At 37.5% G+C, this 23,279-nt stretch overlaps 1 pseudogene; it reads right to left on the minus strand.

The window, feature by feature from the left end:
* Positions 1 to 459: 459 nt before the first annotated feature.
* The window catches only part of LOC118801914, a 62,836-nt pseudogene continuing 40,016 nt past the window's right edge, over positions 460 to 23,279 (minus strand).

Below are 23,279 nucleotides of genomic sequence, written 5' to 3' on the forward strand. Positions count from 1 at the left end.
GTACCCGCACCATCACTTGTCATTTATGACACTCAGCTGTGATGATGTTTGAGCTAAGTAGACACTATCAGCTCCCTCCCTGCTCTTCCCTACGGAGAGCAATGACACTGAATTAGCATCAACCAAGAATGAGCAGCACAGATGTGATTTATAGCACAATTAGATTTAGATGTTTAGATTAGTGCTTTCAAAGTTGGGCTGAGCATGATGAGAACTGAAAACTGCATTCATCCTGTGGAATTCATGTGATTTTCATGTTCAGGTTCATGTGAATGCAGGGTGAACATAATGAAAATAATGTGGAAGTAATAAATATATTCTTATTAAGTTTGTTTATAACTATAACAAAATGCACTTTTAACATCTATTGGATAAAAATTGAGCAAATAAGACTAATGTAATTAATAGTGATTATTTTAATCATCTGTCATTACTAATTTGCACTTTTTTTTATCTTACCCTCAAGCAAATTGTCCTGAGTCACATCATCAGGTTCAGGGCCAGAATCTAAGAGAAAACAAAATCTGCTTTTTTCTCCAGTCTCACTCAGCTTTCACAGTCCTTAAACTAACTCCTCAAAATATAGTCTTTAATCTGGCCTCCTGTTTCTATACTGTGTTAAACATGCTCTTGTCCTGCTATTCGCCATTTCTCCTTTGACGAATTCCTAAAGGGGCGTTCCATCACTGTATTAGCTCAAGTGAGGTTTTTTAGATGAGGAACCGAGTCAAAGCTGATTTTACGCTGGAGCAATAAAAAGCTTTCATTTTAAAACTACGCTGTTTAATTTGCTACATGCAAACTGATTTTTGTGTGCAAACTGTTCTATTTGTAGTATGGTTTGTTTTACAAAGTTTTTGTAGCTTATTAGCTCATTCTAGCTCATCTAGCTGAGGGGTAAGCTCTGAAAAAATCCACTTCCTCCCTCCTCCACTTGTCCTGCACATGGCCACTTGTGAAATATTGGTGCTAAACACTAGTTGTGAGGTGAAGTTGGAGAGAGCATGTTGAAGAAAGTATTGAAACCCAAGGACAGACCGTAGTACTTAATCACATCGTGCAGTACTTAACTAACCACAGTCTAGTGTTACCATAGAAGTGGGCAATATGACAAAAACATAAGATCACAATGCTTCAAGAAATATGTAACAATTTTTTTCCTGACATCATAAATGTTGGAACTGGCAAAAAAGAGCTAATAGTGCCACATTTCAAAAAATACCATCAAAGACTTCGCATAGAATGATTATTTAACATTTCACATACTGTGTTGCACCAATCCCAGCTGGTTTGTCTAATTATGCTCTTTGTAATGAAACATGCAGTTGGTCAGTGTTGTAGAAGTACTGACGATATATATGACATAGCATGAGACATATTACATAATTTATCAGGAAAAAGATAAATATTGTCATATTCCCAGCTCTACTTAACCATTCACTCACAAACTAGTCTTTATATATATATATAGATAGATAGATAGATAGATGGCTGCTGTCGGACGACTTTATTTTTAATGTAAGTCAATAGAACCAGACTTTTTCCAAGTCATTTTGGGCCGTTTCTTTTGGTCCATTCATCATGGAATTTACATACAATGTAAAGAGCAATAGGCATTTTCAAATTATGTCAAAAACTGAAAAACTACAAAAATGGAGATACAAGGTTTTCTTCTGACAGCAGCAATATATAATGACCACAAAGTAGTTTATCAGTCAGGGCATGTTTGGTGTAAAGTGTGGTATGACAATATGTCACATCATCTGATGGTGTTGCTGCATTAATTAATACAGAAACCAGTTTAGACACTGAAGCCAATTTAAGTACAAAACAGATTTTGTTAATGCAGTTTTTAGCTTTTCCTCTGAATTTCTTTTTCTTTGTCTTAACTTGTGCATAAGTTAGATTGCTGGAGCCAGCTGCAGAATGATCTAGAGCAGTCAGAGTCACTCTTCTACTGTGTCAAATTTGTGTTTTACATGGTCAAAGTTCAGTTTTAAGCATAGAAAATAATATGAATTTGATCTGCGTTCATCATATCAACATTGTTATAAATGTGCCTATTAAAGAAATACAACCCCAATTCCAAAAAAGTTGGGATGCTGTGTAAAATGTAAATAAATTTAAATAAAAACATAATGCAATGATTTGCAAATCCCATTGACCCATATTTTATTAACAATAGAACATAGAACACATATCAGATGTTGAAAGTGAGACATTTTACCATTTCATGGAAAACATTAACTCATTTAGAACTTGATGGCAGCAACGCATCTCAATGAAGTTGTGACAGGGGCATATTTATCACTGTGTTTCAGCGCCTCTTCTTTTAACAATACTATGTAAGTGTTTGGGAAGTGATGAGACCAATTGCTGTAGTTTTGAAAGTGAAAGGTTTTCCCATTCTTGCTTGACATAGGATTTCAGCTGCTACACAGTTTGGGGTCTACTTCATAGTATTTTTCATTTTGTAATGCGCCAAATGTTTTCAGTGGTGACAGGTCTGGACTGCAGGCAGGTCAGTTTAGCACCCTAACTTCTTTACTATACAGCCATGCTGTTGTAGTAGGTGCAGAATGTGGTTTTACACTGTCTTGCTGAAATAAGCAGGGCCTTTCCTGAAAAAGATGTCATCTGAATGGCAGCATATGTTGTCAAAACCTGTATATTTTGTTTAGCATTAATGGTGCCTTCACAGATGTGCAAGACACCCATGTCATGTGGTAATGGCCCCCCATATCATCATTGATGCTGGCTTTTTAAACTATATGCTAATAATAAGCTGAATGGTCTTTAGCCCAAAGAATTTCAAATTTTGATTGATTGGACCACAGGACACTTTTCCACTTCGCCTCAGTCCATCTTAAATAAGCTTGGGCCCAGAGAAGTTGGTGGTGTTTCTGGATCCTGTTTATGTATGATTTCTTCTTTGCATGATACAGCTTTAACTAGCATTTAAGGATTGCAGGGCAAACTGTGTTCACAGACAATGATTTCTGGAAGTGTTTCTGAGCCCATCCAGTGATTTCCACTACAGAATCATGCCTGTTTTCAATGCAGTGCCACCTGAGGGCCCGAAGATCACGAGCATCCAATATTGACTGTTAGCCTTGTCCCTTGCGTACAGGGATTTTTCCAGTTTCTCTGAATCTTTTGATGATATAATGCACTGTAGATGGTGGGATATCCAAAATATATATTTTATATAAATATATATATAAATATTTTATGTTGAGGAACATTTTCTAGATGCAGTTTTTCGCAGATTGGTGAAGCCCAACTTTGCTTCTGCCTCTCTTTTTATACCCAGTCATGTGAGTTAGTTGCAAATTGTTCCTCAAGCTGTTTTTTTTATTAGTACCACTTACTTTTTCAGCCTTTTGTTGCCCCTGTCACAACTTTTTTGAGATGTGTTGCTGCCATCAAGTTCTAAATGAGTAAATGTTTTTTTCATGAAATGGTAAAATATCTCACTTTCAACCTCTGATGTTCTATGTTCTATTGTGAATAAAATATGGGATTTGCAATTCATCGCATTCTGTTTTTATTTACATTTATTAACATTTTACACAGCATCCCAACTTTTTTGGAATTGGGGTTGTAGTTCATTCTAAATTTTGCCCTTACCCCATTCACAGTTGATCACATTCTGTGTCAAAGACAAGATTGCTTCTTTACTTCTGCAGTTGATTTACAGAGCTAGTATATAAAAGAAGTCTATGCCACCCAAAAAAAACTAACATAGACTTTCATTAGTTTTTAGCTACATGGGCCTAATAGCTCTTGTGCAAAACTCAAGAAGCCAATCTTTTTAGTGAAAAGACTTTAAATGTATGAATGAATGAATGAATGAATGCAAGCATGCTGGTAGGTTTATTTAATAAAAACTGACCAGTCTGCAGCAGTGTGGATCCTGGATTCTGACTCTGGTCTGGTGTCTGATTGGTGTTCTGCTGATTTCCTGTAGAAGACAGAGATTCTACATCTTCAGCTTTAGTGGTTCAGTGATAAAAGTTAAAAATATTTGCATGCTTTTCACTTTAGAGCAGTTTTTGAAATATGAACATCATCAAAGGGACACAAGTTACTTCACTTTCCTCTTAATGTCATCAACAGCTACTGCAATACACAGAAATCACCTGCCTTTTGGGAACTTACATACACTAAAGATACAAAGTAGTTTTCAAACCTTTCTTCTTCTGGTACCACCAAAACAGGCCCAGTATGACGATCAGGATTAAACTCAGTACCACCACCACTGCTACTTTTACACCATTAAATTCAGAACCTGAGACAGAAAGGGACTTTAGTTTGCATTTAAAAGCTGTGTTTATTGTAGTGGTATAGAAAGAAACAGACACACACAGACATGTTATCTAAGTAAGCAGTCATTGGGTGGAAGGCTGGAAACACACTGGACTGCTCGCCAGTCCATCACAAGGTAGAAAGAAGCAAATAACATGAAATAGTTTTCTCACCTCTGACTGAGATCCAGCTCTGTGGTGACTCTCCTCTCTCTGGGTGTTTACAATGGTAGAGACCTTCATATGACTTTGAGACCTTACGGATGGTCATCTCTCCTGTAGTCTGAGTCTGGAGGAGTGATCTATCTTTATAGAACCCAGCTGTGAGGTTTGAGGGCTTTGGGTCACGATATAAACAGCGCAGAGTCAGAGGATCTCCCACATTCACAGGATAAACAGGACTATCCAGAATTACAGAACCATCTGTAGGAAACAGTAAGCCAACACTGAGGAAAGAATGTGTTGAGAATATGTGTGTGATCTCTGTAGTGACAGATATAAATGTGTAAATTTGGGATTGATCCAAATTCTTTTTGTATTTTCACATGATAAGCTTTTTAGTAGAAAAAAAAGGTTTTTAGTAGTTTAGTCCTGGAGTAATTTCCTCTTTTGTTCAATTTTAAATCATGTAACATTTCATTTGTGTGGAACCAATGTACACATTTAAATTGTGTGTATCCAACAACTTTGTTTTCTGTGTACAGAGTATTTTGTCTCTTTCTTTCTCTAAATATACAAACAGAATTACCTACTGTTTTTCACTGAACTAACTCATCAGTGGTCTCATTTCGAGACTGATTTATTTTCATATGTATATTACACTAGAGCATGCTTTTACACATAAAAGCTTAATTATTAATAGAAGTACACAGGGGGCAATAGGGGAGGGAGGTATCGCACTAACAAAGAAGGATATTGCGCATACTAGACAAATACACCAGACAAGAAGTAACAATAAATAAAGAAGTGACACCAAACAGTCCAGGTGACTGGCAGTAAAGAATGAGGTAGATGGCAGAAATTACAGTAACATTACACCATGAATATACAGTCTAGAGTGTAAGAGATCAATGTCACAAGTGGGTTCATACATACACAATAAACTACTGAATACAGTGTTATGTTGCAATATAAATAAATCACCAGAATATTGTATAATATATATACTTGAGATGTGATTTATACATTTTACTAGCTACACTATGTTACAAAATTTACCTGTGCAGGGGGAAAAGATAAATGTCCTGACATTGTGTGAGGTCAGTGCCTGTGATTTTGGAAGCAGTCTCACAGTTATTTGATCATTTTAGTGCTCTATTTGGTCTCCTAGCAATTGTATCCATATTAATTAGTTCCAGAATGGGGAAACAGCGGATGCTCAATCATTTATTGATCCTGGGTGGTAGAACTTGCATTTCTCTACACTAGCAGTGCATTAGCAGGAGGAGAAAAAAAAAGGAATCAGGTAAATCAGTAAAGCGAGATGCCGGAGGCTGATTAAAGGGGTACTTATAACAGCAACTAATAAAGCATTATTTTGTGTTGACTGGAGTTGGGCATTTCAATCAAATTTGATATTCTAGATGCTTCTGTCTGCCTGTTGCTAAGTGAAAGCAGCGTCATAACTGTCAATCAGTTGTGCTAGCTATGGTTCTCAAATGTAGAGGCAGAAAGTTCTGTCACTTGCCCTTTTAAAAACTGATTTACTGAAAATACAGAGGAAATGTGCTGATGCCAGTAAAAATAATCTAAACTAAAAAAAAAGACACTGTTTATTTATTGTCATGTTAATTTTTATCACACAGTTCAGGGTACTCAGCAACTGCAAACACCACTAAAGGCCAGCCTTCCTTTTGATCTGACCGGTCAGCACAGAAAAAAAACGCTTGTGACTAGCTGGCCACTTTGAGTTGGAGTGCCTGGACAGCCCCCAAAAAACCAAGGCTACAGGCTTCCGTATGCTGGATACATCAGGAGACAGTGACCAAAGACAGTGACGCCACTCCGAATTTCTCTATTATTGTAGGTGACGTGACTTGAAGTTTACACTGAGAAAGATAGAAGTCTTTTAGATAAACATACTATGTATTTAGATAAACAGACTAATATGTCTGTTTTTAGTATTAATCTCGTCACATTGCATTTCATCTCATACTGTTTAACTGGAAAACAGCAAGTTTGTGAAAGCTAGTTTGCTGATATTAAACCTGAAAAAATCACCAGAAGATGTTAAAAGTTTGATATTTAGCTTTTCTGTGATATTTGTTATATGCTACAGGTGCGCATTATACTATCTGCTTCAGCCCTAGAGACCCTTAGGTGGTGCCGAGCTTCTAGTAAAGTGTGCTGTAGTCTTAAATGAGCTTTAGTAGTCTCTTCCGTCTTTGGATTAAACAGATAACAAACTTAAGATGACCAAAATGTAAGCTGCTGGCTCTTCACTGCCCTCTTGTGAAGAGTTTAGATATCTTATGGTTCTTTTGATGTATAATGTTAGACAAGCTAATTTGCATATTAAAATCCTAATTTACTATTTGATTTTTTTAATTGTTCAAGCTTGTTTAAATATTTAATAATTCAGACTCATTATTAATATTCACAAAATAATTAACTTTTACATTTTTGTGACAATATGTCTATGTGTGATTCAAACAAAATGGTTTGTGGAAAAATACAGCCCAGATAAACTCACTCACAAGATTATGGCTGTATGAATACAAACGTTTAAATACAGAGGAGATGAGTAAAATTTGCTGACGTCTCCTTGATGAACTAAACCAATCCAAATATGGCTTCATCCAAATCTTTAACATAATTAAATCCACTTGAAAGACTCTAGTCTTGTATATTGAACTCCTGATAGTGATAGAATAAAGTAAACTCACTGGTCACTGTGATGTTGACACGACTGCTGCTCTCTCTAGATTCACACCAGTACACTCCAGTGTGGGATGTGTAGAGGGAGCTGATGCTGCATGTAGATCCTGTAGCTGATCCCCAGCCTGATGAACAATCTGACACCTTCTCACTGTGTGTGTATCGTCTCACTCTCCATCCAGTAGAGTCACTCTGTCCCTCACAGCTCAGTGAGAGAGAGTCTTTAGTAAAGTGTTGAGTTCTGCTGGGACTGACCGTCACACCTGAAAAATACAGTGAAGATTTTGTGCAACTTCATGCTGATTTATCAAATCTCATATCTTTATGTACCTTAATATAAGAAGTCATAACTTTATATCCAGGTCATTTTGGACTATTTCCATTAGTTCATTTACATATCTAACATGTTTAACACAAAAAAAGTATTCCTTGAGCCTCATGAGTCTAATACACAGTAGATTAACCTCACAGTTTCCATGTAAATGAGTACAAATGAAAATTTAAGGGCTAGAGAGAAACAACAAAGTGACAACAGGCTAACAATTGTTCAGTCTTTCAGTTCAGTTCTTTATAAGGATCTTCTCATCCCTACAGTACAGTCTGATCATTGACTCATTCCAGCCTCACACATAATGCCCAGAGACTCCAGTGAGTGAAGGAATAACAGCCTTAATAACCCCAGTTATTATAATGTGTGCTAGTAGATGAAAATGATCATCCTAATCACCTCTTGAACTGTGAGCTCCACATAATAAGCTATGACTACAGCTGTATACAAAAGTTGATTTTTTAAGTAAACACAAGGCAACATTCTCTACAGAGAACACACATAAACAGACATGTCTGCAGAATTTTAGTGCACTACTTTATTTCTTTGCTGAATTTAAAATGTTGGGGGGAAAAACAAAGCAAACTATAATATTTGTCATATGTTTTTGCACAAGCCACAGTTTGTTTGTTTGTTTGTTTGTTTGTTTGTTTATACTATGTTAAATTCTGCAAATCAACAGTAAATGTGCGTGAAGATGTGCGGAGGTTTGTTCTCCGTAGAGAATGTGTTAACTTATAGTTTTAACTTGGGTCAGCAACATGTAATTTGACCAGGTCCTAAATTTTTGCTATCTCTCCTTTAGATGATGTACTGAATTGTGCTTATGTTTTTTGGCACTCAAATCATAAATTATACTTAAAAAGATGATTTAATTGGTCAGTAGGTGTTTATTTGCTCAAAGTGACACTCAACAGAATAAATACAATATTATTATTACAATGAGTAGTGATTTTATGTCTGTCTTCGTATTCACTCAACCAACTTCTCCAGACAAATCTGTGCAATGGCTGGAGGCAACAACTGACAACTGGAAGCAAACCATTGTTCTTCTTAATAGCTCACCAACTAAACAGTTTGCTCCAGTGCCTAGAACTTTGGAACAGTACCTGTACATAAGGAGGGTAAGGTAGGTGTAAACTGTACATATATATGTGTATGTATATATATATATATATATATATAGAGAGAGAGAGAGAGTAGCGAACACTGGCTGAAACTCTACCTCAAGCAGAGTGTTTACCCAAAAGTTAAGGGCCTTTTGGCTCCAGCAAGTCTCAGAGTGAGGCGTAAAGCTGTCGGCTTAATACCCCCAACCCCAGACTCAGTCAGATTTACTGCTGAATCGAGAACCAGTTGGATGATATAGAAATGTTCTTTTTCTTTGTTTAAACTAGCTGAAACAAAGGAGGCAGTAATTTTGGGGAAGGCATTCCTCAAACTATGCACAACCAATCAGAGAACCTTAGGTGAAGAGAACCTATCAGCACTCTGGCACCACCTCCAAAGGGTAGGGTCTCCAGCCGAGCAAAACCAGAGTGCACCATAAAATTTAGTGAGTTCCTGCGTTCGCAACAAAAGTTTCTAAGTTTGTGCCGGCCTAGGTCAGAAAGACAGGTCAGAAGTATTAGGACGCTAAATTTTCAGATCTGAAACCTTTGTTTGTTTTGTAACTTGCCTGTTCGTCTACACACCTTAAGTTTGAACCACCCTCAGAGAAGGAAGGTGGATATTTCTTGTCTGGCCCGGGAGGATATATCCATAACTTTCGATTCTGCTAAAGAGAGGTAGTTAGTTAGCTAAATTAGTATCACCAGCCTCAGAACCCTGATTGCAACCTGAACCTCGCCAGCGGAGTGGGAGCGGTTCGGTCGCCACGGAGACCCAGCATCGCACCCAGAGCCACGCACTGATCTGTGAACAGATCGACCCTCGAAAGGCCGCCCAAGCTCCACTGTCAGACGGCCACGAGACGCCTCCGCCCAATCACTGACGGGAAGGCGCGTGCCCGCACGGAGATGCAGCATCCACGGCCAGCTAGGAGAGGAACCACCGCGTGAGCTCCAGCCTTCGATCGAGTCTGTCCTGAGACAACCCCTCCTGAAATCAGCCCCCGACTCCCACGTAAGCTGGAACCATCAATTTGCATTCAGGGCCCTGACGCCAATTTATTTAATAAGAGAACTTTTATAGGTACATCCAGCCATATAGTTCTTCCCGTCCAGGCATAGGTTAATTCTCTAGAGGCTCTCCCAAGCGACTCCCCAAACCACACTGCCTCATACCATTTAGCCGTGAATCACTTTAACTTACTCGAGCTATTTTGTCTTTCATTACTATCACTTTGTATTGTTTTGTTTTCTTGTTTTATTTTCTATTGTTTATCATTGAATGTAGTCCAAAAGTAGTTTGATATTTAGCCAATAAATTCCCTTTTCTGAAGCATCCTTGGTGCGAGCGTTTCTCTCCCTTGCCCTGGTCTGTAGACTTCAAATAAATCCGGGTTACCTCACACCCTCACATAAGGTTCTAGCAATAATAATATTAAAAATGGCAAAACCTGTTACAATATATATATATATATATATATATATATATATATATATATATATATATACATATATATATATATATATATTAATTATATGTGTGTTTGTGTTTATTTATTGATATATTGCACTTTGCTTCAGGAAAAATGGCCAAAACTCACACTGATATACAAGTAGTGACTGACAATAAGAGACAAAGTCACTTTAATTCTTCAGAAAAAAAAACACATTTTTTAAATGACTCATGTCATGTAAACACTGTTCTATAACCTAAGAATAGCTCAACTAGTTTGCACTGTAATCCCTGTAGTTACTGAATAATAAGCCTTAGTATGTAATAAGCCTGGGATTTTAAGGGGTTAAATATATTTTGTGCAGTTTAGCCCCACCCATTCACACTAAAGTCATAGGGAGTGTTTCTGTCTGGGCCACTGTGTGACTTTTTGAATGAGGTGCAATGTCAGGCAGCCAATCAGTATTAAATGTACACTTAAGAACAGCCAGTTTAATTGTAAGGGATAAAGAGAAGTTGGATGATGGTCATGTAAAATTTAAATTTAATTATGGCTATTTTTGGAACACAAAACCACACAAGCATTGTAAGTGGACCTATGGGGATAAAAATAACATACATTACATGATATTGGTCTCTAAATCGCTCATAACGCTGTTAAAGTCTGAAATGGTTATGAAGACATTGCCTGATGCCCAAGATATTGTTTAATTGTGGTTTTGATTTTATTGAAGATTTTGGCCTAAAATGCATTTTTAAGTCCAAAATACGTGCATGATGTTATGAGACAAAACAATACAAAAAAAAACCCAACTTTTTTTTAGATTCACCACTATTTTATCACTGTCAACATTTTGGAAACCATGTGTAGCTTCACTGCAGTTTTAGGACAGTACATTAAATTGTAGACATTGCGACCACTGGTTCCCATCATCACCACTGTAAATAAATAAATAATAAGTGAGTAAGTTTCTCTAAAATGTACCATCCCACATAAAATCACTCTGACTTTGTTCACATCTGAGTTATGCGAGAATCAGAGTTTTGATAAAACGATATAACTTTCCTTTTAGACAGCTAGTCAGACAAACTAGCCTTGTGCTACTTTATCCTTTCCTGTTGACACAGCAGGCTTGATATGAAGTTCCCACACAGCCTTAATAAAACTTTTAAATGTTAAAGGTGCACTGATCATGAAGCTGTGTATATTAAAGCTCTGCTGTCTGTATACAGTCTATAGGCCGTGTTTAGCTCCAGATCAGTGGCAAAAAGTCTTTTACTCACCAATAACGTTTATCCAGAGGGCATCACTGTAGTGAGTGTAGTAGACTGGGTCTCCTCTCCCAGCTCTGCACCAGTACTGTCCTCCATCAGAGACACTAACTGAGCTGATTCTGTAGGAGTGTGTTTCAATCTTGATCTCATTCTCAGGGTTCTGTGTGTGTTTGAACCAGTAAAACCTCCATCCAGCAGACTGATCCAGCTCACAGTACAGAACCACTGGATCTCCTAACCGTGCAGCTCCTTTATGGCTTGATGTGAGTTCAGGTTTAGGTTTTTCTGCAGTTGGAGATGAAGCACACAGTTCAGACAGTGCAGACACTAAACTCCCAACCTAAACACTCAATTTATCTACCAAACACATTTTTGAGGTTTTTGAGTCTTAAATTGTACGAGTGATGCTAACAATATTTTTAGCTCTTTTTTGTATGCTAACAAGCAGAAAATATAAAGTGAAATTTAGACTCTTTTAGACTTTTTTATTCATATTGGTCTTCAGGAATTCCATATTTATATTGCCAAAGACAGCATTCATGTACTGTACTGTACATTTGCTGTATTTGTACTAGTAATCTAATTTTACATGAATTAAATGATTTTAAGTAACACAATTTACAGCGATGATATTTTACTTAAAATTTTACCTTTCACTGTGAGAGTAACAGGATTGCTGTTTGGTGATGATTTGGGTCTGTAATATCTCTCTCCTCTATACTAGTACTGATCCTGATCCTGACCTGCTGCTGATCTGATGGTGAAGGTGTTTGTCTGAGACTGATTGACTGCAGTTCTACTGCTGCCTTTATACCACTGATATCTCCAGTTACTGTGAGACTCTATTTCACACTTCAGAGTGACTGACTCCAGTGAACACGGGGCCCCATTTGAGTTCTACAGTCAGTGTAGCTCTGGGTAATATCAAAATGGGTTATTTTATTCATATTAATGATTAATATATGTCAGAAAATGTATGTTCAAAATATGAATAATGATTACCATTAAAAAGTATGTGACATGTTAGTGGAAGGATATTTATTAGTAGGATTAACCCTTATATATATCTATTCCAGAAATCTTGCCCAACGCAGTTTACTAGGACTCACCAAGTTAAAATGTGTGAGAAATTGATTAATTGAGTCCAAACAGTATTTAAAAGTACTGACTATGTCTGAATTAGTTCAGTCTTGTTGATCAGGCTAACAGTGTGGCCGATTTTAGTGTAGCTCTACTCAGACCAATCGTACTAAATGCTCCCTGTGGGCAACTCTGCTTATATTAGAGATAAATGTGAGACCATTTGGTCACTCCAGAGATTTCAGAGCTGTGAAACATGGTCAGTGGACACACCACAATACTTCAAATTGCTACACTGTATTAATAATTTAATTTAGTACAAATCATAGTTAAGAGCTCACCCTTTACAGTGAGGGTAACAGAGGCACTGTACTGTGATGATGTTGGTCTGTATCGTCTCTCTCCTCTACACTGATACTGATCTCCATTAAACACAGCATCTTTTTTAATGGTGAGGGTGTTTCTGTTTACAGTGTAATACCCAGACTGAGACACTGCAGTCCATCTACTCTGTTTATTCTTTTTATACCACTGATATGTCCATCCATCACGAGGGTTAATCTCACACTTCAGAGTGACTGACTCTCCAGTGAACACAGGACTCTCTGGTTTTACAGTCAGTGTAGCAGTAGGTAAAGCTGTGAGAACAGAAGAAAGAAGAAAGTCTCAGAGCACATTTTACAGTCAGAGGCTGAACATAACACTGTCTGTTATAGTCAGATTTATGAATAATGGTCTAAACAAGCGCACATCTCAACATAATGATAATAACAATAATAATAATAATATAATAAAAACAACAACAAAACATCAATAATAATAATAGCAATAATAATCATTTGTTGTTATTGTTATTATTATCATTACAATGATAATAAAATGTTATGAACTTTAGATTAATTTGAGCAGAGTAAAGATCGATCCCAGTAAACACACATCATTATCTCACAACGTTGTCTAATTTGTCTACTTTTTCAACTTTACTAAATACATGTCACATTCAGTAACATGTATTTAGTAAAGTTGCTGTTCAGCGTTATGACTACATGATGGCAACTCAGCAAGATTCCATGAAGTTCCACACACAACATAACAGAACCTATGAAGGGTTCTAGGAGGATGTGATGTAATAAGAACATATTACCGATCACTTTTGCTGCCTCGTCCACATTGCTTCCTAAATTATCAGCCGCTCTCAGCTGTCCATCTAATCCTACTGAGCTAGATGCTATGACCAAGCTCTTAGAGGATAGTTTTCGATCTACTCTAGATAGTGTGGCCCCATTAAAAAGTAAAATAGTAAGGCAGAAAAAACTCGCCCCTTGGTATAATGATCACACTCGGGCTTTAAAACAGAACGTCGGACAACTTGAGCGTAAATGGCGCCTGACTAAGATAGAAGTGTTCCAGTCCACCTGGAAGGAGAGCCTTACAGACTATAGATGAACACTTGCTACAGCACGATCAGCTTATCTCTCCTCTCTCATAGAAAACAATAAGAATAATCCTAGATTACTTTTCAGCACAATCTCTAAACTAACAGAGAACAAAACAGTTAGTGAACCCCAGATGCCATCAGCCTATAGCAGCAACGATTTTATGAATTTCTTTAGTGATAAAATTGAAAAAATTAGGCAGAAAATTCAGAATACGCAATTAAACTCTAGAAACCTGCTTCCCCATAATGCCAGCCTCAACCTTGAAAGTATTATAATTCCTGCAGAGAGGCTGGAATCGTTTACCTTACTCCAAGAAAATGAACTATTTAAAATAGTCTCTTCCGCGAAATCATCTACCTGTATGCTAGAACCGATTCCTACAGGTTTACTCAAGGAAATTCTGCCAGAAATAACCAAGCCTATTCTGTCAATAATAAACTCTTCTCTTAGCCTTGGGTACATCTCAAAATCTCTTAAACTAGCAGTAATTAGACCGCTGATTAAGAAAGCGAACCTCGATCCATGCGAACTTTCAAATTATAGACCCATCTCGAATCTCCCCTTTATATCGAAGATCTTGGAAAAAGTTGTAGCAAAACAGTTAAGCTCCTTTTTACATAGGAATCAAATACATGAAAAATTCCAATCTGGTTTTAGGCCACAGCATAGTACAGAAACAGCACTAGTAAAAATTGTAAATGATCTATTATTATTTTCTGACCAAGATCATGTGTCCTTGTTAGTCCTCCTCGATCTTAGTGCGGCATTTGACACAATAGATCACACTATCTTACTAGACAGACTAGAAAACCTTGTAGGGGTAACAGGAACAGCTCTTTCCTGGTTCAGGTCCTACCTCACTGATCGGTATCAGTTTGTTAATATAAACGGTGAATCATCTGTTCTCACAAAAGTAAAATATGGTGTTCCACAAGGCTCTGTTTTAGGACCTGTATTATTCACTTTATATATGCTACCACTGGGCACCATTATCAGTGGACACGGCATAAACTTCCACTGCTATGCCGATGACACTCAGTTATACTTAGCAAGCGACCCAGATGATAGAATTAAACTTAGCAAGATTGAAGACTGTATACAAGACATAAAGGACTGGATGTCGAGTAACTTTCTCCTTCTAAACTCAGATAAAACAGAGGTTCTGCTTCTTGGTCCAAAAGCAGCCAGAAACAAACTGTCTAATTTAACACTTAAACTTAACAATTTCTCAGTTGCATCAAGCTCATATGTAAAAAACCTTGGTGTCATTATAGACCCTGATCTGTCCTTCGACACACATATAACTAATATTACTAGAACAGCCTTCCTGCATCTTCGCAATATTGCTAAATTGAGAAATGCATTATCTCTACAGGATGCAGAAAAGTTAGTTCATGCATTTATTACTTCAAGGCTAGATTACTGTAATGCCCTGCTGGCTGGATGTCCCAGCAAAAGCGTTAACAAGCTTCAGTTGGTCCAGAACGCTGCAGCCAGAGTTCTTACAAGAACCAGAAAGTTTGACCATATCAGCCCAGTTTTATCAGCCTTACACTGGTTGCCAGTAAAATTTCGGATTGATTATAAAATTCTCTTGCTGACTTATAAAGCACTAAATGGACTCGCCCCGCTGTACCTGAGCGAACTTCTCTCCCACTATGAACCATCCCGCCTACTTAGATCACAAGGTGCTGGCTTACTATTAGTACCCAGAATTAATAAAGTTACGTCAGGGGGGAGAGCTTTCTCATACAAAGCCCCCCAGCTTTGGATTAGTCTTCCTGTTAATGTTCAGGACTCAGACTCAGCCTCAGTGTTTAAGTCTAGGCTAAAAACGTACTTGTATATTCAAGCCTTTGGTAATTAGTTTTCCCTGTTAGTTCTATACCTGCCAGAGTCTCTGCTAACACTGTAATTTATTGATCGGTCACCCATTACAGAACTGACTCTCTGTGTGTTTTCCTCTCTGTGTGTTTTCCTTTCTTTTCTTCGCCGAGTTGAACAGCTGCCCATCCTGTGCGTTCTGATGCTGCTGCCTTTTCTGCCTCGATCGGGTGCCACTGCTCGCCAGCCCTCTGGACCGGGTTACCAACATTGAGCCTCCTGCTGTACAACGCCGTGCAAACCTCACCCTCACAACCTGACCCCACTGATACTACTGCTGTTGCTACATGAACTAATCAAAATTATTCACTTGAACCAATCAATCATTCAAACTAATTCAAATTAATCAATCACCCATTGACTGTGTTTTTCCTCTCTTTCCTTTGCCGAGTTGAACAGCTGCCCATCCTGCTGCTGATGCTGCTGCCTCTGCTGCCTTGATCGGGTGCCACTGCTCACCGTGCAAACCTCACCCCCACAACCTGACCCCACTGATGCTGCTGCTGCAGCAGCATGAACTGAACTATTCAAATTAATTGTTTCCTTCACCTTTTACCCTGTTTTTGTACTACAATACTTCATACTAACAATGTTTACTATCCGGTGTCGACCAGAGGAGGATGGGTTCCCCTTCTGAGTCCTGGTTCCTCTCAAGGTTTCTTCCTGTTTCTCTTAGGGAGTTTTTCCTTGCCACTGTCGCCACTGGCTTGCTCATGGGGGCTTGGACCCGGATTTCTTTTTGTAATGCTCATTTCCTTGTAAAGCTGCTTTGTGACAACACCTGTTGTAAAAAGCGCTATATAAATAAACTTTACTTACTTACTTACTTTGTTGTCACAACTTCCTAGGATGCTGTCAGATAACATTTAACGTTTGTCAGATAGGAATTCCATTTCAGTGCTGTGAGCACAAAAACATCAGGTTGTCACAATCTGACCATGTTTGCTGAGATGTGCCCTTGTTTTGAGTGGAGTTTGTGTTATTATATTTTCAAATCTGCCATAGCTCTGTAACCGGTGGATGTTGACAGCACTGCCATTGATAAAGGAACTCTGTGTTGTGTTTTCATTGTGAGTGTTTTATTCAGATGAAAGAAATAATAGAGCCTTTAGTATTGATTACACTGTAAAAAGTGGCTCATCAGATCTACCTAAAAATTACTTCATGTGGTAACATGTAAATGAACTAGTTTTATTCAACTTAAAAAAAAAAAAAACTACATTGAAAGAATTGTTCATTCAAAGTATTTATTTAGGTTGAATAAAACTAGTTAGTTTATTTGTTAATGTAGATCTGATGAGCCACTTTTCACAGTGTGGTGAGCCCCTGCTTCTTCTCTCCTCTCCTCACCTCTTCATACAGGATAACCATCAATAAAGCTCAGGGTGTTGCCTGGGCATGTACAGATCCGGGCTCAGCCTGGTTCAATATGGAATTATTTTGGGAATACCGTCCCCCAGAATGTACACAAACATGCAGTGATTCAGCCATTTTTATATCTTTTAGAAGCTGAATAGTCATTCAGTAAAACTGAATGTCTAAAGCCAAACAATAAACAAAATTTAAAACTGAAAAGATCACACTCAAACAAAGCAAGCATTCTGGATGCCAATGTATCCTGAAGAACATTTTTAGATCTCTGCAGTCTGAAGGGTATCTATTACATGCATTTTCTATGCAGACAATTAAAAAAAAGAGTGCACATTTAATAGGAAATCTCTGCAGGCCGACGGGTCCAACAAAATATTGGGCACATAATTTTTCGCATACAACATCGTGCTGGAGTCGGACTGGTGTTCAGGTAAGTGATTTATTTATCTACACTCAACAAACTGTTTCAGAGTTTTAACTTAAAAATATATGTAACCTGTAATTTTAGTTTTGTAATTTTAATGTAAGTTTAATGTTTATTGTACTTCAAATAATGAGTGAACAGAGTGTAACACACACTGTTCTGTTAACTTACTATTACAGTCATATTATTACTGTACTATTACAGTGAACTTGACATTTTTAACCAGCCAGTTTACTCACTTTTATAAGTAAATACTATTGTTTCAAAGTGAAGTAGAATTATTTGCTTTGTGTACAGAAACAATACGGCCTTTAGTACTGATTAGTGAGCCCTGCTCCTCTCCTCAGTTTTAGACATGAGATCTGTTACCTGCCTACTTATACAAGACAAAAGTCAAAAGGGAGGAGGCTTAAGAGAGGAAAGAGGGGCGTCCCAACGTAAACTGTCCAGCACCAATACAGGCTAGATTATAAAAAAGACTTTTGTGCAATTATAACATTAAAACATAAATATATTTAGCTCTGTTACATTTGCTCTGTGTAAGTGAACATAGTATTTTCGTTACAGTGAGCTGAAAACTGTTGACCACTTTGAGTCTGTGTTACTCAAACACATGCAGGTTTAGGTTCAAAGACAGAAAGTCTGTGCAGAGTTATAGATCAGTTCTGAGTCCCAAAGCAGCTTAATATTGATTTTAAACTCATAAATAATCATCTAATGTAGTAATGAAGTTTCATTAACTGTTATATCTCCCACTCTGTGAGCGTTTCAGTGTTTAATCTCACTGTTACTGAGAGACACAATCAGTTACTGCAACACAAATCAACAATCTGATTGGTCACCGCTCAGATAATTTACATAAAGCTCAACTCATTTACATAAAGCTCGTCCAGAACTAGAGAGCAGAGAGAGGGTGTGCGTCAGTGGTTTGATGCGTCAGTTAGATGTTTATATTGTCATCTCTCACCTCACTATGGCTGTATGACAATCTGTTTGATGTAACTTATAAAAATAAACAAACAAATAAATATATTAAAGGACAAATCATTTTGCTTGCGTTATCGGCAGTGGTGGACGAAGTACACAAATCATGTACATTACAGTAGAATGTCATTAATTAGTCTGACACTGATGTCTATTAAAATTATCATAAGAACAAAACACTGAAGGCAAACAATTTCCATTAGGTAGAACCGAGTGGCTCTGAAATAACCTTTTGCAAACAAGCAAAGTTTCGGTTTAAGATTTATTTGCAATTTGTAGCTAAGTTTAAGTTTAATAAATACTTGCTTTAAACACAGATTCACCAATGAGTTTTCCTTTACTATATTGCATCTGTAGGTCTCTGTTCATAAACATAAACTAGCCAAAACAAATTTACTATAGAATAAAAGAGTGTTTGTATAAATTCAGAAAAAAGACACATGCTAGTCACTGCATATGTGTACATATTTCTATGTTGTGGTCTTTTTACACAAAGTTAGGTTAGTTCCATCATTTAGGTTTTAAAATTTTAGAATTTGACTCTGTTGCACTGACCATATGCTTGCACTGGGTCGGTATGACCAACAGGTCAAAACAAGCTCAAAACAAAGTGTGCGCTGTCCCTGATTGGTGTGTTTGCTTTGCGCTTCTTTCGTTTTGACCTTACGTTTTTATGCACACACAAACCAAAAGGAACGACAGATTTTGCATAATGAAGTGAAGTAAAAAGTAAGATATTTGACTTTGAAATGTGGTGGAGTGAAAGTAAAAAGTCATCCAAAACAGAAATACTTCAGTACAGATACACAAATAAAACTACTTAAGTACAGTAATGAATTCCATTACTTTGTTACTGTCCACCATTGGTTATCGGTAATGTCACATACAGCCTACGTACAATTTCAGAACCCCATCTTAAAACACCTTCCGAAGTCTCTTTTAAAGTGTTCAGATCAAAGGGGGTCTCCACAACCAGGTCTGGGGACCACTGTTCTAGACCAGCGAAAGTGTCACCGTTAAAGAATAATCATTACAGTCTCCAACACACTGACTAACTGAAGTGTTTATATGTGGTCAACATGAAAAGATGTAAAATATAAATGTTAATGGACTCACCCTTTACAGTGAGTGTAACAGAGTTACTGTTCTGTGATGATGTGGGTCTGTTACGTCTCTCTCCTCTACACTGATACTGATCTCCATTAAACACAGCATCTTCTCTGATGGTGAGAGTGTCTCTGTTTACAGTGTAATACACAGACTGAGACACTGCAGTCCATCTACTCTGTTTATCCTGTTTATACCACTGATATGTCCATCCATCATGAGTGTTAATCTCACACTTCAGAGTGACTGACTCTCCAGTGAACACAGGACTCTCTGGTTTTACAGTTAGTGTAGCTCTGGGTGAAGCTGTGAGAACAGAAGAAAGAAGAGAACAGAGTATTTAGAGTCAGTGTCATTATTGAAAGCACAAATTAAACATCTGGCCTCCTCTGTATTGCTGTGGTGCAGTGAACATAACTATTTCTTCTCTCATTTTCTTGTAATCGTGCACAATAAGCACATTTTTTGTGTGATTCCTGCAAAGAAAATAAATGTAGTAGATACAGATTGTGTTGCTGACTCTGAAGCCCCGCTGTGAAGAGGAGCTGCAGTGTCCCCATAACACAAATTAAAACGAGACCTAATGAGCATCTCTATACATTATCGCATCAATCTACCACATTAAATTTCGTCAGACAGCTTTTGGGAGCTGTTAGTCTACTGCCGCACAGGACGAGTAAAGAGGTCTGTATCTACTTCATGCATTTTCTATGCAGACAATTAAAAAAAAAAAAGAGTGCACATTTAATAGGAAACCTCTGCAGCCCGACAGGTCCAACAAAATATTGGGCACATATTTTTTCACACACAACATCGTGCTGGAGTCGGACTGGTGTTCAGATGAGTGATTTATTTATGTACACTCAACAAACTGTTTTGGAGTTTTAACTTAAATATATATGTAACCAGTAATTTTAGTTTTGTAATTTTAATGTAAGTTTAATGTTTATTGTACTTCAAATAATGAGTGAACAGAGTGTAACACACCCTGTTCTGTTAACTTACTATTACAGTCATATTATTACTGTACTATTACAGTGAACTTGACATTTTTAACCAGCCAGTTTACTCACTTTTATAAGTAAATACTATTGTTTCAAAGTGAAGTAGATCTGCTCTCCCCCCCCACCCCCCTTTCTCTCCCTTTTTCCTTTCTGTCTGTCTCTCTTTCTTTCTCTCTCTCTCTCTGTGCTGGTCAAAGTGTTGTATCTGTTAGTGACACAGGTGTGACATTATTTCATTGGTGAATCTTTTTTCTTTGGGGATCCTCATTATTATTATTAATATAACTATAAACTTTTTCCTTATTAACAATAATAATATATTTGCTTTGTGTACAGAAACAATACGGCCTTTAGTACTGATTAGCGAGCGCTGCTTCTTCTCTCCTCTCCTCAGTTTTAGACATGAGAAGTAATCTGTTACCTGCCTACTTATACAAGACAAAAGTCAAAAGGGAGGAGGCTTAAGAGAGGAAAGAGGGGGCGTCCCAATGTAAACTGCCCAGCACCACTTTGGGCTACATTATAAAAAAGACTTTTGTGCAATTATAACATTAAAACATAAAAATATTTAACATTTGCTCTGTGTAAGTGAACACTGTGTAAGTGAGTATTTTCATTACAGTGAGCTGAAAACTGTTGGCCGCTTTGAGTCTGTGTCGCTCAAACACACCCAGGTTTAGGTGCAGAGTTATAGACCAGTTCTGAGTCCCAAAGCAGCTTAATATTGATTTTAAATCATGGACAAATCATTTTGCTTTGTTATCATTAACATCACATACAGCCTGCTTAAAATTCAGCACCTCATCTTAAAACATCTTCCCGCATCTCTGTTAAGTGTTCAGATCAAAGGGGGTCTCCATGACCAGGTCTGGGGACCACTGTTCTATACCAGCCATAAAAGAATAATCATTACAGTCTCCAACACACTGACTAACTGAAGTGTTTATATGTGGTCAACATGAAAAGATGTAAAATATAAATGTTAATGGACTCACCCTTTACAGTGAGTGTAACAGAGTTACTGTTCTGTGATGATGTGGGTCTGTTACGTCTCTCTCCTCTACACTGATACTGATCTCCATTAAACACAGCATCTTCTCTGATGGTGAGAGTGTCTCTGTTTACAGTGTAATACACAGACTGAGACACTGCAGTCCATCTACTCTGTTTATCCTGTTTATACCACTGATATGTCCATCCATCATGAGTGTTAATCTCACACTTCAGAGTGACTGACTCTCCACTGAACACAGGACTCTCTGGTTTTACAGTCAGTGTAGCTCTGGGTGAAGCTGTGAGAACAGAAGAAAGAAGAGAACAGAGTATTTAGAGTCAGTGTCATTATTGAAAGCACAAATTAAACATCTGGCCTCCTCTGTATTGCTGTGGTACTGAGATTAATGGACACTGAAGAGATGATCACACTCACTTGACGCAGCCCCACAAAACATAGTAAAACATTTATTGAAATGGAAACTGTGGTGCAGTGAACATAACTATTTCTTCTCTCATTTTCTTGTAATCGTGCACAATAAGCACGTTTTTTGTGTTTTTTTTTTTTTTTTTTTGATTCCTGCAAAGAAAATAAATGTAGTAGATACAGATTGTGTTGCTGACTCTGAAGCCCCGCTGTGAAGAGGAGCTGCAGTGTCCCCATAACACAAATTAAAACGAGACCTAATGAGCATCTCTATACATTATCGCATCAATCTACCACATTAAATTTCGTCAGACAGCTTTTGGGAGCTGTTAGTCTACTGCCGCACAGGACGAGTAAAGAGGTCTGTATCTACTTCATGCATTTTCTATGCAGACAATTAAAAAAAAAAAAGAGTGCACATTTAATAGGAAACCTCTGCAGCCCGACAGGTCCAACAAAATATTGGGCACATATTTTTTCACACACAACATCGTGCTGGAGTCGGACTGGTGTTCAGATGAGTGATTTATTTATGTACACTCAACAAACTGTTTTGGAGTTTTAACTTAAATATATATGTAACCAGTAATTTTAGTTTTGTAATTTTAATGTAAGTTTAATGTTTATTGTACTTCAAATAATGAGTGAACAGAGTGTAACACACACTGTTCTGTTAACTTACTATTACAGTCATATTATTACTGTACTATTACAGTGAACTTGACATTTTTAACCAGCCAGTTTACTCACTTTTATAAGTAAATACTATTGTTTCAAAGTGAAGTAGATCTGCTCTCCCCCCCCCCCCCCCCCTCTCTCTCCCTTTTTCCTTTCTGTCTGTCTCTCTTTCTTTCTCTCTCTCTCTCTGTGCTGGTCAAAGTGTTGTATCTGTTAGTGACACAGGTGTGACATTATTTCATTGGTGAATCTTTTTTCTTTGGGGATCCTCATTATTATTATTAATATAACTATAAACTTTTTCCTTATTAACAATAATAATATATTTGCTTTGTGTACAGAAACAATACGGCCTTTAGTACTGATTAGCGAGCGCTGCTTCTTCTCTCCTCTCCTCAGTTTTAGACATGAGAAGTAATCTGTTACCTGCCTACTTATACAAGACAAAAGTCAAATGGGAGGAGGCTTAAGAGAGGAAAGAGGGGGCGTCCCAATGTAAACTGCCCAGCACCACTTTGGGCTACATTATAAAAAAGACT

The sequence above is a fragment of the Colossoma macropomum genome, unplaced genomic scaffold (genome assembly GCF_904425465.1).
Source record: "Colossoma macropomum unplaced genomic scaffold, Colossoma_macropomum, whole genome shotgun sequence".
Classification (NCBI taxonomy): Eukaryota; Metazoa; Chordata; class Actinopteri; order Characiformes; family Serrasalmidae; genus Colossoma; species Colossoma macropomum.